Source organism: Podarcis bocagei (genome assembly GCF_964188305.1).
Source record: "Podarcis bocagei genome assembly, chromosome: 5".
NCBI lineage: Eukaryota > Metazoa > Chordata > Lepidosauria > Squamata > Lacertidae > Podarcis > Podarcis bocagei.
In genome coordinates, this window is record NC_138129.1 from 75,320,596 (window position 1) to 75,335,896 (window position 15,301).

Consider the following 15,301-nt stretch of genomic DNA (forward strand, 5'->3'; position numbering starts at 1 on the left):
CTTATGTCAATAGTTCAAAAGGTATATGGGTAATATTACAGAGTGGAAGTCCTGGAGCTCCCAAAGTCTTTAGGTGGTGGCAGCAAATACATTAAAGGGAAGTCTGGGGACAGGCCCTAAGGAGAGACACTGGGAATGTCAATTTCTTTTCATGGTGTTTGCTGAAAGTGAAAGCAATAGCAATCACAATTTTAGTTTCAGTTTTGCTTTCACTTGTAGTTAGAAAATGAAATAATAGTTTCAGCTTGGTTCTCATTTTATCTGCACAGCCAGTCCTGAGAGTTCATTACTTGGTTTGGATTATTCTGTGTATCTCATCCCTGCTTAGATATCTACAAAATGTACATACATACACACACACACACACACTTTCTCACACAATTCCTAGGAATAACTGCTTGGGAATTATTAATTTGGAAGCTGCCAAGCTTGCTAATATTGTATTGGAATCCGTATTCATGGTTATAGATGGATTTCATTTATTTTTAAAAATGGGCATATTTCAAGGGGGGAAACGAATCAATGGAAAATATTCCAGAAAAAATTTCCTCAACAATGAGGTGGAGGGAAGGCACTGAATGGTAGGTTACACCATTTGCAAGTAAGGAAGAGGCTATTTCATTGATTATAGTAATGTAAAGAAACTTCATTTTCACCATCAACATTTTCTAAGCTTAACTATATATTTGAAATAAACTAGGGACAGTGCCACAGAAACCTTATGATGTTCCTAAGATGCTTAAATGTGTCCAAAAGATCAGCATCTAGCTTTGTTTCATAGCAATGGATTAAAAATGGATATCCAGCATCTTTCAGGGTTGAGAGTTAATTCCTTGTACTTTATGTAAATTAATGAATCTGAATCAGATATTTCTACAGTAGAATCAGTCACTTATTACAAAATTCAAAATACCAAAACAACATATATGTAATTCTTTTCAAATTATATCAGAATTTACAACAAACCATTAGAAAGATGTAGAAGCAGCACATCAAAAAACTACAGCAAGCCATGTTGCTGCACCAGCACTCATTTCTGGTAGCCATTTTCTTTTTGTATCAAACACTGACGATTCTGCATTTCTTACTGCACTCTCCCTTTAAACCTGAAGGTGGCAATAATTAACTTGTGCTCTTTTCTATTTTTCTATAAGCTTACACCAAAGAATATTTCCATCTAACGCAACTTTCATCTGCTTTTCAACTATGCACTACTGCAGAACAGAACTATGCCAATTTTAAAATGAACTTACTTTTCTTCCTTCTGGTAAACTAGGAAATTTGAAGATAACTATTCATTTACCCTATTGTAGGCTACAATTACCCCCTCAAAATCTGACTTACAACTGGAAGCTTGCAAAAATCCATAGAATCTAAAAATCTATGCTTTCAGGCCTTCCTGCTTCTCCAGTCATCTTCCCACTAGCCATAAATAGACCCATCAATCTCTAACTGGTATGAGATTTCCGCAGATTGTTCTGACATGTTCCAGCAGCTCAGCCAATGTCTTCAGGATGCCTACAAGTCCCAGCATATTTGCAAGGTTGAGGTCCCACCCCTTCCCTCTGAGTTGAAGAGAATGCCTCATCCCTTTGGAAATGCTTGTAGCATGCCCAAGCCCAGCACAATTGGGGAGAGGGGACTCGGAAGCAGCATTTTTTGCAAGTCTATACCATATTTGTTACCACATTCACTGTCCTATATTCAAAGTAACTCCTCCAATCAACACCCAGGAACAACACAAAAACTCAACTTTAGTATTACCAGCTAACTAACACAAGATACAGATCTATCCAAATTACAAGGTAATGTATCTTGAATGGTATGAACACTCCAACGTGCTGTAACAACAGTAAGATTATTAATCATATGCATTAACTGTACAGCACTTGGGGGGTAACTATGCATTTGAATACAAACAAAACTGGTATGTTTTGCCTACAAACTCACTACCCAAGAGTAACTGAAATCAGATAAAAGGAGAATGATGGAGAAGGGAGAAGGAAAACTCTGAGGAAAGATATGGATCCTTAGCAGCTCTTTAAAATATAGAGACCAAGGGAGATGTCTGTTACGTCAGGAAGCAGGGCATTCCGGTGGAAGGAAACAGCCAAAAGGATGGCAAGAAGGAAGAAATATTGGGCTTGATAAGTAGAAGGGTGTCAGCAGAGTGAAGGGAATGTGATGGACAAGGTGGTGAAGAGATGAGAAAAATGCTTTATAAGTTTGATCAGAAGGTAAAATAAAAATATAACAATGAAAACCAAGCAAGAGAACAAAGTGGAAAATTATGAGGCAACCAGAAGACACTTAAGACAACAGGCAGCACATCTAAAAACTGTAGGAAGCTTGAGACAAGAGTTAGTAAAGTTGTAAGTAATTCATTACAAAATCAACAGAAGACAAAGCAAGATTTGACTAATGTTTTATCTGTAGTAGAAGAAAACATTTCATGACTTTATTTTGTTCTAAATATTAAAATTCAGCTTCTCTCAATTGAATTACCAACTTGGACTGCTGAAAAAACTACTACAAAAATGTTCTTTTTCATTTCCAAAAGGCACTCCACCTTAGATACTGCTGAGCTGTGAATAGATTCTATCACCAGTGCTTATTCTGTATTAAGCTTTAGTTTGATGTTTATCCCTTCCAAATGATAGTATTTTTTTACAATTCAACCATACATGCGATATCTGATTAAATAAATCCTAACTTATTTTCATTTCTATCATTGTACAATTCCTGACATTTTAATGCCCAGAAGATTTCAGTAACTATATGATTAACTTAAATATATATTTCAGAGTTCATTCCTACTTAGCTATAAAAACACGCCAATATAGTATGAAGCAAGAATATCGTGATGAATTGTGTACCAGGCTGCCAAAAGTGGGCAGGCCACACAAGCAGGTTTCTCTGCTCTGGCAACCAAACCAGGCCTCCATATATCCATGTATCATAATGAAAGCACCATGATGCCAAATGCGGTACTATAAATGTCTCCTGAGGCTTCCCAGAAAAGGCCTGATTTCACCTTTTCCTAAGTCAGGCACATTTAAATTTTATCCATTTCAAAGTTGAAATTCTGCAGTCAAAATCTGAATCTTGAAATCAATAGTATTTTTAAATGTCAATTCACCTCTGGCTGCTAATGATCAACAGAAAATGAATGGGCTGAGGAAGAATTCTTATTTATCCACACTGCTAGTTTACGGGGCAATTAGTTGCTGACATTTATCAGATTTTTATACCATCCTTAAATTGGAAAAAAAATCCAAGATTTGTCTATGGTAGACGACTAACCTAAGGTTACCAGATGTCCCCGTTTCCTGGGGACAGTCCCCGGATTTACAAATCAGTCCCCTGACAAAATCCATTTAGTAGGAAGTTGAAAAGTGTCCCTGGATTCATTAAAAAAAATCTGGAAACCTTAGACTAACCTGCAATTACAGCTTATGCAGAATTAACTCACTACATAACCAAGGTCTGACCTCTAGAAGAAGTAAGCAAACTGCCTTCCATCAACACCTGTACAAATGCTAGCAGTTGGAATTCGCTTTCAGCACTCACCCATCTTGCTGTCCTGCGTAAGACAGCTACCACAGCTCTGCCACACACCCAACAAATAGCTGCTGCAAAAGCCTAAGTGAAAACTAAGTGTGCAATGACAAAAGCTCAGTGTTTGCAGGGTGAGATGACTGGTAGGCAAGTGCCATCTCCAACCACTGTCATCTATATTTACTACCACTGAAAGGGAGACCTCTTCCCAGAAATATATACAGGTAAAAGGATGGGCGTTCCTGAAGCTGTATCTTCATTAACGGATTCAACAAGGATTCCTCATTTCTAAAGTGAATAAGGATGCCAATATAATTTTCCACAGCTGACATGGGAACATTAAATGAGATTCCTGCATTTCAGGGGGTTGGACTAGATGACCCACGGGGTCCCTTCCAATTGTACAATTCTAGGAGGCAAACCCAGCTCAACTCTAGTCTCTTTTTGGCACCCCATCACAGATCTACAGGAGAAAGTCATCAGTCATCCTGTAATTTATAGTGTGGGGACGACAGAGGACGAGATGGTTGGACAGTGTTCTCGAAGCTACCAGCATGAGTTTGACCAAACTGCGGGAGGCAGTGGAAGACAGGAGTACCTGGCGTGCTCTGGTCCATGGGGTCAGGAAGAGTCAGACACAACTAAACAACAACAACAAATTTAAAGTGTAGATTTATAAACATAAAGCAGTGGTTTTCAACCAGTGTGCCATGGCACCCTGGGATGCCTTGAATGATGGTCAGGGGTGCCACGGGCAATACTATCCTCTGTCCCTCTTCCTCCCCCCCCCCTTTCTCTGATGCCCTGTGAGGAGGCACCTCTCTTTGGGGTGGGATGGAGCAGCTCAGACACCAGGGACTGCCCAGAGGAATCCAAGGGAAAGGGAAGAGGAGGCTGAGGGAACACACAAGAAGGGGTGTTTGAAAAAGGGTGATAGGCTGCCAGCTCTGCAGACAAAGGGAGACATAACTGGGCTCCTGTGCCCCACAGGGGTGCCACAGAAAGAATGCAGTTCATCAAGGGAACCGTGGACCCAAAAAGGTTGAAAACCTCAGGCATAAAGTACCACAAGTAACCACTACAACTGGTCATAGTACCTACAGTATATGCAACGACTAATTAACACTGTAGCTACTTCTGAATACACAGCCATGGCTTGAAATTTTCAAGAATCAAGACAATCACTACAAATACTATCAGAAACACTGCCTAACTCTAGAGCTATTCAGTGAATGGATATTTACACAGAACAGGACAGAAAGTGGTACAACAGAAAATCATTCTCCTCCTTTCCACAGCCCAGTCATCGGCAAATTGTGTGATTTCTGAAAATACATTTGCCATCTATTAGCAGCAGCTGGGAGACAGAAAAAAAAACACATAAAAAGCTCCATTCCAGCCTCCAGGCAGGGGGTAACTTGACACTTTGACATCACAACAGCAGATAAAATGATGGAAAGTTTGGAGATTAGCTATTCAGCCTTTATATTTTGGCCTAAGAGTATAAAGCTTTATATTTCATTGCAACTTAAAGCAGTTTGTTATTAACAGTGGGATGTTCCTGGACAATGTATTTAGTACTTTAGTACTTTTTATAACAGCCAAAGCTTTTAAAACAATGTTATAAACATTAAGCTCTGATGAGCGTGCAGCAAAACCAACATGGCACATGCATGCATTCAAGTCTCTGGCAGAGAACCAAAGTCTTTGCACACAGGAAAAACACTTCCATACACATGATGCAGCTTGCCTGTTTTCCTGTGATAGAGGCCCCTCACAGGGCCCTCCTTCAGAGGGTCTCAAAAGCTCTTTTCAGGAGGTGCAAGAGGCTACTGTTGAAGGGGGGACCAATGAGCCCCCAAAGATAAGAGGAGACTGTGAATGGCACTTTTGATCCAAGCCTCTCTCCATGGTTGCCCTGCTTTGATGACATAGATGCTTCCGTTATTCTGGCTGCCACTGCCTTACCACAGCTGTGACAGTCATTTGTCAATGGCGAAAAAGAATTGTCCCCAGGCAATCAACTACTGTGTCTGAACCTTGAAGAACTCCTTGCTTGCATGCCAGAAGACTATATCCCAGGCTCTCTCCCTTTCTGCGATGAGGAAAAAGTCCTGAGCCCTACCTACAAAACACACCCCTTTACTGTAGCCTGTTCTTCATCACTGGGAATACCTCCGGCGCCCATGGAGCGGGCGGCCCCCGTCAGGCGCAGCGGCCCCCGGCCCAGGGGACTCCGGCCAGCGCTGAGGCCTCACAGGGCCCCGCACACCCGCAGTAACCTTGACTCCATGGCAACCCTCAGAGGAGAGCGAGAGAGAGGCGGAGAGGCTACAGGAATGGAGGCTACAGGAATGGAGAGGAAAACCATGAAAGCTTTAGAGAAGGGGCTGGATCCTTACAACATGCTACCACCCAAACGATATGCTGAAACAAAGGAAGACCCCAACATAGTCCCTTCAATTACAGACAAGAGGCTTGTGGTCTGCATCTGTGAAGAGGACAACAGCACTGTGATCTGGTTCTGGCTGCACAAGGGAAATCCCCAGCGCTGCCCCTCCTGTGGAGCCCATTACAAGTTGGTTGGCTACCAATTGCCCTGATTTGGCTTCAAAGCTTTGCTGAGCTCTCAATTTATGATTTCTGGATACAGGGCTGAGCTACATAGCTGTTTATATCACGATGTATCACATTCCTTGAAACCTAATAAAGTCTTTGACTCATAAAAAAAACCAAAAAAACCCCCACCCCTTTATTACAGGTGTATAGTGATTCTTTCTTCCTACCAGTCCTAAAACTAGAAGTCTAAGCCTGAAAGTGAAAGGCTAAGAAAGTAAAAGCCTAAGTTTCATACACAGAGGAACTCTTTCAGGTAGAAAAGAAAGTGGCAACACAGAGGCTAGGAGCTGCCTCAGCATGGAGTTTCTGGCTGGCATCTCTTGTCCCCTCCCTCTTCCTGATAAATACATAAGGAGACAAGATGCCCAGCAATGCATTCTACAACCATTTCCACTTCTCTATGCCTTCTAGTCTTAATCTGGAAAGCACAGAGACTGCCAAGTTTGTAAAGTATTGGCTAAATTTCACTAAGCAAGACTTAAGTCCACCAACGCAATACAAAGTTATCCGAAAGTATATGCCATGTCTTACTATTTTTCTCAGATCCTTCACTGAAATAAAAGAATCAGTGTTATATTTGTCATTTGAAGTAATACTTTAGCTTGAATTCTAAATGTTCAAGTAAGCACCTATCAGCACTATAGTGACTGTTACATCCAAGAGTGTTTATTTTTCTCTTAGAAATGCTAATTGACTTTTTTTTAAAGGCATGCAAATTTGAAAACATGATCTTCTGATGCTGCTCTTTTTTTAAAGAAAAATCACGACTTTAACCAAATCCTGATTTAATGATATGGAAAAATTGGTTCAGTCCCATAAATGTAATGAATGTTCCAATGCTTCTGAACACTAGGGATAAATAATTTATGAGGAAACGAGGAATATAACAAACACTAACAAAAACATTGACTCCTAAACTGCTTTTTAAGTTTACCTTCTAGAGGCAATATGAATACTGTTAGTAATAAGCCCATTTGGCCATTGCGCTCACTAGTTCTGTGGTTTGGTTTTTGCTAATCCCAACACATGCTAAAGTTATTGGCCCCATTCACATTTAACACTAAGCAAAATCATGGTATAGCAAGAAAGCAAATGTGGGTTCCCGGATCACAGTCAGTGCACTCCTCCCTCACTGATGTGAGCTAAGTCATGGTTTAGCTCAGCATTACATCTAAATTCAGGCCTATGGCTTATCTCACTCAAGACAAACCATGAAGTTTGTTTTTTGTGTATCATTTGTGGTTTTTCTGAAGGAGCAAAACTACAAGCCCAGGTGCAGGCACAACACTAAGGCAAATCATGACTTTGTCGCAGATAGCAAGGTGGTAGCAAACCTCGCCAGTGATGACTTTTCCTGAAATAGCAGGTTTCAAATATTTTTGTCACTTTCGTGGAATATTCAGGACAGATAAAAGAAAGTACTTCTCCATGCAGTGCATAGTGAAACTATGCCTCAGGAGGCAGTAATAACCAACAACTTGGATGGCTTTAAGAGAGAATTTAATTCATGGAGGAGAGGGCTGTCAATGGCTGCTAGTTATGATAGCTATGCTCTACCTCCACTGTTGGAGGCAGCAATGTCAGTTGGTGGAAATGGGAAGGGAAAGTGCTTGTGTGCTCATGTTGTGCTTATAAGCTTCCCACAGGCATCCGGCTGGCCATTCTGAGAACAAGATGCTGGACTAGATAAGCCACACACTGGCCTGATCCAGCAGGCTGTTCTTACATTCGTATGTTCTTAAGAGCAAAGCAGGCTCTGTTCACATTCAAAACGAATAATGAATTAGTAAGTAAAAGTGTAATTGAGATGTATGTTTTCCCAATCACATCTCCATGTATCTAAGCGGGAACTCAAATCCAGACCTTCCTAGTCTATCTACCCTACTTCTGGACAACTCTTCTTACTTTTAATAAAGCCTTTCTGACACATTAATGCTGAACAATGCTATCTCTTTTACCTACCCAGACCAATTAAAAAATAAAAGCATCATCAAGTATGAAAAAGTAGTTTTCCTTGCAGCACCAGTATTTTGAAATATACTCATATGTCAAGAGTATTGGTACATCCAGGGTCGTAAGAACTTCAGTATCTTGTGGACAATTTGATGTGATAAACTACACTAAGTACACAGTTTAGCAGCCATCTTAAGGAAACCATGACAATATTCCCAAGTCATTGGTTTAAGGTGTGCTACTTATACATTAATCTGAAACTGTGTCCTGTATTTCTAAATAAGGTTCCACAAATGGGCCCAATATCACATCACTTTTGAGCCTTAATTTTGCATACTGCTTTAAAATATTACTTTATTTCCAGTTATTATTAAATTAATCCCCAAAACATGAATAAGAGAAAGATTCTCCTCTACTTTCAATTTACAAATACAGTGGTACCTCGGGTTAAGAACTTAATTCGGTCCGGAGGTCCATTCTTAACCTGAAACTGTTCTTAACCTGAAGCAGCACTTTAGCTAATGGGGCCTCCTGCTGCCACCGCACCGCCGGACCACGATTTCTGTTCTCATCCTGAAGCAAAGTTCTTAACCCAAGGTACTATTTCTGGGTTAGCAGAGTCTGTAACCTGAAGCGTATGTAACATGAGGCACCACTGTAACTGAAAAGCTACATATTAAAACTGTTTTTCCTTTCTTGAATTAACTTTTGAAAGACTGGCAAATTTCATGAGTCAGTCCTGATAATGTGGATGTGATTCAGGTTCATGTTTTCAGCCCCTTTTTTAACTTTTCCCCTTCTTATCACATACCTTATATTACTTAGGGTAAAGTAACATGCAAAGAAAACAGTAACTTGCCCAATAGTGTGTCCAAGCCCATGAAGTGACCTGAATATGAACCAGAGCTCCTATGTTAAAAACTCTACTGATCCACTAGTACCATCTCTACTGTTGCAAAAGGATTGTCATATTGACCTTTTCTTTGCACTCTGCATTGTTTTGGTGAATTGACAGCTTTTTAAATTTACATTTTAGCTTATGTTGTTTTGTCAAGTATTTTCAAGTCCTCCTTGCCGTACAACTTTCACACCAGGAAGTACGTAGAATCAGTGATCAAAAGTCCCATTGTTCTGGGCACATTTTGCGACAGGGAATTTCTTTAGTGCAAGCAGCTTCTGAGCTCCAGAAACAGTACTGCACCTAAGATTTCCAATTAAAACCGCAGTGTGGAAGGAAAGGACCTTTTTCTGCCTCCTAACTACCAGCTACTCTCCAGGGTAGACCCTCTTAAGAATACTAGGGGGGTGGACAGGGAAAGGACTAGACCATGTGAAAAATGAATGTAAGATTTAGCCGCCGTTCATTCATTTTCAGCTTCGTATTATAAAAGAGTGCGCCCAGACATTCCGTTGCTGCGCCTGCAACCTCGGTTTAAGGTGCTTTTTAGCTCCTGGCTTTCATATCTCCGTTTCTAATTCTGCGTAGAATCGTAGTCTCCTGAAGCCTTACCTACGCTAAAGCAGCAAAATTCTTCCGCCCAAATTCTTTCACATCTTGAAATTCATCAACCTGGGGACAAGGAATTCCAAACGTTAGTTCTCCCATCAAAACACAACGCAGGTGATTTACACCCTCACACATTCTGGTAGCCTAACAGTTACATCGCAAGTGCCTGGTTAAGATTTGCCGGGGGAGGCATTTTCTCGCCCTGCAATGTGAGCGCCAGACCAAGAGAAGAGCAACAAGTGTGTGTACAAGAGCTTGGAAACATTTCGGGACACCATCCATCCCTAGGCAACTGCATAGTGCAGGGACTCCGCTGCCGATTAGTACCAACGGTTACTATTGTCCCTGGTGCGTTTTTACACGTTCCAGTTCCAGAACTTCCCTGGCACGTTTATAGAAGTTGCCGAGCTCGCAGGAGGAGGCGAGCCTTACCGACCCAGCGAGCTGAAAGGGGAGCTTCAGGGGAGAAAGCAGTCCGCTTCCACCGGCGAGAAGCCGCGGAACTCGGTCGGATCGCGAAACTCAAGGGCGCAGCGGGGCTAGAGCCTCGGCGGCCTTGTGCTGGTGCCGTTTGCATCGGGGACCAAGCTGGGGGGGGGAGGCTTGAAAGTGGCACCCGGGAGGCCCAGGTACTTTCACCTGGCCTGGGAGTGGGGAGGGGGAAACAAACAAAAGTAGCCAAGGCGCTAGACGAGAAGGAGCCCCTGGTTTCACCTGGCCGTTTCACCCCCACCCGCCGCCAGGGTGACCTCGCTATTTCCACGGCCTTCCCGAGCTGGGGGGTCGCCCCGGCTTCCTCTCCCCACGCCCGCGGCCTCCTCCGAGCGAAAACCCTTCTCAGAGGAGGCCCCGGCTCTCCGGTGTCCGGCCCAGTCGGAGCCGCGGGAGGACGAGGAGGCCGGAGGAGGAGGAGGCCGCCGGCGGCTTACCCCGCCCCCTCCCCCCCGCCCTCCGAGGCTTCGCTCTGAGGGGAGAAGAACGAGCCCATCTTCCCGCCTGCGAGGCCGCCTCTCCCCCAGCCACTCACCCCGGCCCGGCCGCAGTCCCTTTGCCGCACCGGAGGCAGCCGCCATGTTCCCTGATGCGACAGGAGGGAGACGAGACCCCTCCCCCTCCCCTCCGGCCCCCCTCCCTCCTTCCCGCGCGCGCTCTCCCCGCCCGTTCCCAGACCGCCCCCCTCCCCTCTTCCCTCCCACCCCTCCCGTAATGAATAATAATCGTAACGGAAAACTCACGGGCTCGCCAGGGCGTGCGTCACGCCGAGGGAGGGAGCGGGGGGGAGGTGGGGGGCTCTTGCGTGCGGCGTCGTGACGGCATCACGCCGACCCACCTAAAGGCGCATGTGCGGAGGCTGCTGCTGCTGCTTCCCGCCCCTCGCCCGCCTTTGCCCTCCTTTCCCGAACTTGCTTCCTCTGGGCTGCCGGTTTCCGGCCTGGCTCGGGCTGCCACCCGTCCGGGTTTGGCCGGACGCCGCCGGTTTTCCGAATCGACGTCGGGGAGAGCACAAGGTCTGTTGTCACCAGCGGATATCCTGGGTCTCAGTTGATGCAAACGGAAAAAGCTGAAGTAAGGAATCTGGCCCGTCGCTTTCTTCTGGCACTATGCCATCATCTAGTTTTCGCCCTTCATTGGGGCTGCCATGCTTCCGGATGTTCCCGGACATCGCATTTCAAAGGCGGGATTGATGTTCAGGGGAAATTGCCCTGAATTTTAGGCGAGTCCATCGAAAAATCAAGGGTTATTTGGTGTTTTTGTAAAAAAAAAATAAAAAATGGTGGTTTCCTTAAAAAAGGCTTAAAAACAACTTTCAGGGCTTTTTGGTTTTCACTTTTCAAAATATGGCAACCCATCAAGCAGATGTCAGGCACGCCCACAAGTCTTCCCCACGCCGTAACTTCTCAAGGATCAATTGCCTGATTTGGTGCTCAGGACTGAATTCCCCTGAAGTTCACTTTCAGCTGGATATCATGGTCCGAAAGGAGCCGGAAGCAATTTTCTGAGCTGCAGTGTGAGCATACCTATGAAGCACACAGAGACAGGGAGTTCCACAGATCTCGCTGTTGCCACAGCGCCTCCCTGCTGAATAGTAAAAATATGATAAAACATCAGACATTTAAAAACTCCCGATACAGATGTCTTCCCAAAGTCAGATAGTTGTTTATCTCCTTAACATCTGAAGGAAGGGCGCCACTACGGAAAAGGCCCTCTGCCTGGTTCCCTGTAACTTCGCATCTCACACTGAGGAAACCAGAAGAGGACCTTTGGAAGTGGACCTCAGTGTCCGGGCTGAGCGATGGGGGTGAAGATGTTCCTTCAGGTATACTGGGACAAAGCCATTTAGGGCTTTAAAGGTCAGCACCAACACTTTGAAGGGAAGGACAGGAGGAGTCCAATGGCACTGGAGAAACAGGGACATCGGCGGCTTCTGGGTTCCAGTGATATCTTGTGATGCTCTCACAAGATCTGGGTGCTGCCAGTGCTTCTCACATCTCCAGCAGCAGGGGCGATGGAGTCAAGATGCACCTGGGGTGTCGCCAGAAAATGCTGCCAGCGCAACAGCGGATGAAACTCTTCACCACCTAACAATCAAGGCAATAAAATAATTAAAATAGTTTACATTTTTTAAAAAAATACAAGCTGCTGATGAAGCTTCACACCACTTATGGGAATGTAAGAACACCACAAAAACACCCCCAGTTGCAAAGGCTGGGTACCTGCTGAGAAAAATGGCGTTTCGAGAGAGTAAGAACCATCAGGGAGGAAGCCAACTGGGCCTTCCTAGGAAGGGAATTCCATAATCTCTAGAGCAGGGGTCGGCAAACTTTTTCAGCAAGGGGCTGGTCCACTGTCCCTCAGACCTTGTGGGGGGCTGGGCTATATTTTGGGGTGGGGGATGAACGAATTCCTATGCCCCACAAATAACCCAGAAATGCATTTTAAATACAGTGGTACCTCGGGTTACAGATGCTTCAGGTTACAGACTCTGCTAACCCAGAAATAGTACCTCGGGTTAAGAACTTCAGGGTGAAAACAGAAATCATGCCGCGGCGGCATGGCAGCAGCGGGAGGCCCCATTAGCTAAAGTGGTACCTTAGGTTAAGAACAGTTTCAGGTTAAGAACAGACCTCTGAAACGAATTAAGTTCTTAACCCAAGGTACCACTGTAAAAGCACACATTCTACTCATGTAAAAACACCAGGCAGACCCCACAAATAACCCAGAGATGCATTTTAAATAAAAGGACACATTCTACTCGTGTAAAAACATGCTGATTCCTGGACCATCCGCAGGCCGGATTTAGAAGGCGATTGGGCCCCCTGGCCTGAGTTTGCCTACCAATGAGTTTCTTCCATCAACCAATATCTGTTGTTCAGACACAAGGCAAGGCATCCCCAGAGCAGATCATAATACAGTTCATATGGAAGGAGGGAGACTTCTAGGTAACCTCGTCCTAAGACATTCAGGGATTTAAAGGTAATATTAACCAGCTCGTTGAATTGGGCCCATATATAAATCTTTCGACCATCCACACTGGCTGTCATATGATCAGTGGAGATGTTCTGTCTCCAGTATGTCTGGAAATATTTCCTGGCAGTGAAATGCCAAACCATTCCAGAAAGAAAACTTCATTGTGGACATGCTTATTCTGGGTTCTCGGGGAATGTCACCACATGTCCTTGAGAGCCAGTGTGGTGTAGGGGTTAAGAGCGGTAGTCACGTAATCTGGGGAACCGGGTTCGCGTCTCCGCTCCTCCACATGCAGCTGCTGGGTGACCTTGGGCTAGTCACACTTCTTTGAAGTCTCTCAGCCCCACTCACCTCACAGAGTGTTTGTTGTGGGGGAGGAAGGGAAAGGAGAATGTTAGCCACTTTGAGACTCCTGAAGGGGAGTGAAAGGCGGGATATCAAATCCAAACTCCTCCTCCTCTTCTTCTTCTTCCTTGAACTTCAGTGCAGTGTACAACGCATATGGGCGAATCTATATAGCCCAACACATATTGAAATGACTTTGGGCATGGTAAAAGTTGTCCACACCTCATATAGTTCTGGCATCAATGGCGCTGCATTACACGATGTGTACAAATCACTACTTGCATTACTCAAGTTATTCCGCTAACCTAAGCAAATCGCAGATAACGCACTTATAATCCATTATATATATGAACATTATCATTGCCTCTTCCGTCATACAATTATATGGTAAACGAGTTCAGATGGCAAGTGATCAGCCTTTCACACATCAATAGTAGCGTTATTATTATATACAGCATTTCCACTAGGCGCACCTAGCACTGTTACAAGTACCACATCATTTGTAAGGAATCAATCTTTCAGTGGAGCAGCACCCATACTTCTTCACCGTGCTATTTTCTGAGCCTGCTAAAAACATTTTTGTTTAGACAAGCCTGCCTTTATATGTAGAATGCCTGCATGTGGTTAATCTTTGTTCGGCTTATTACAGATATTATCATTATTTGCAGTGGTTTTTTTTCTTTTAAAAAAATTTGGGGGTACTCTCATTTTCTTACTCATATTGAAATACTGCCCCTCAATGAGGCCAAACTTAGATTCATAAAATGTTCAGGGGTATGCATACCCCTGCGTCCCCGTCCCCCGCCCCCCCCCCAGAAAAAAGCACTGGTTATTTGAATGTTTTAGACAGAAGTTTTGAACTGTTTCTACTGATGATTTTATTGTTCTTTTCTTGTAAACTGCTTTGAGATTTTTTGTTTTGTTTTACAATCAAGCAGTATATAAATGTTAAGAAGTAAATAAAATAATTTGGGGTGTGTTGGTGACCAGGCAGTAGCTGTCAAATACCACAGAGTCCAGCATGAAGAAGAAGAAGAAGAAGAAGAAGAAGAAGAAGAAGAAGAAGAGGAGGAGGAGGAGGAGGAGGAGGAGGAGGAGGAGGAGGAGGAGGAGGAGTTTGGATTTGATATCCCGCTTTATCACTACCCGAAGGAGTCTCAAAGCGACTAACATTCTCCTTTCCCTTCCTCCTCTGTGAGGTGAGTGAGGCTGAGAGACTTCAGAGAAGTGTGACTAGCCCAAGGTCACCCAGCAGCTGCATGTGGAGGAGCAGGGAAGCGAACCCGGTTCACCAGATTACGAGTCCACCGCTCTTAACCACTACACCACACTGGCAAGGACTTTTCCAGGAGTGGGCATACTCTTTCAGAAGGGAAAGGATGGCTCCTTCCAGCACGGCTGTGTTAACCACCACTCGATGCACACACTCGCCTCCCCACAACCTGTACAAACAAGTCAGGATGAGGGCACAACTATCACAACCAAAGGCCTCACACTGGGTCTCGTGCTGCTTTCACGCCAACTTTAATTTGACCATTAATCTGTGCCATTGAGAGTTGCAATAAACTTGTGATTTGAAAGAACGGAAGCCCCTAGCGAAAGCAGCAGACTACATTCTGAACCTCCACTTCTTGAGAGTGTAGTAACAGAAACCCAAGTAAGCGCTAGGGATCCATAATCAGCTTAGCTTAGCAAACAGTACTGAAAGTAGCTTTGAAATTCACTAAATTTCAAAGATGATCTGGTTATATAATATAATCAGAGTATACTCTCATCTCTAATGCACCGGACACAGCATGGGTTTCTCTCCAGACTCTCCTGCTGCATCTTAATATGCCCACGCACCGCAGC

General features: G+C 44.2%; 1 protein-coding gene across 8 annotated transcripts in view; it reads right to left on the minus strand.

Annotated features, from left to right (window-relative positions):
• The window catches only part of ZNF644 (zinc finger protein 644), a 65,416-nt gene extending 53,233 nt beyond the window's left edge, over nucleotides 1–12,183 (minus strand). For 3 of the 8 annotated variants that reach the window (XR_014008108.1, XR_014008109.1, XM_081193956.1), the window contains exons 1-2: nucleotides 10,873–12,176; nucleotides 9,641–9,700 (exon numbers count right to left, since the gene is read on the minus strand). The gene's annotated coding sequence lies outside the window, so the exon portion shown is untranslated. Of the gene's footprint in view, nucleotides 1–9,640; nucleotides 9,701–10,664; nucleotides 10,764–10,872 lie in introns of those variants that run through there. The other 5 variants (XM_081193959.1, XM_081193961.1, XM_081193962.1 and 2 more) reach the window with 5 other exon arrangements.
• Between the last annotated feature and the right edge of the window lie 3,118 nt (nucleotides 12,184–15,301).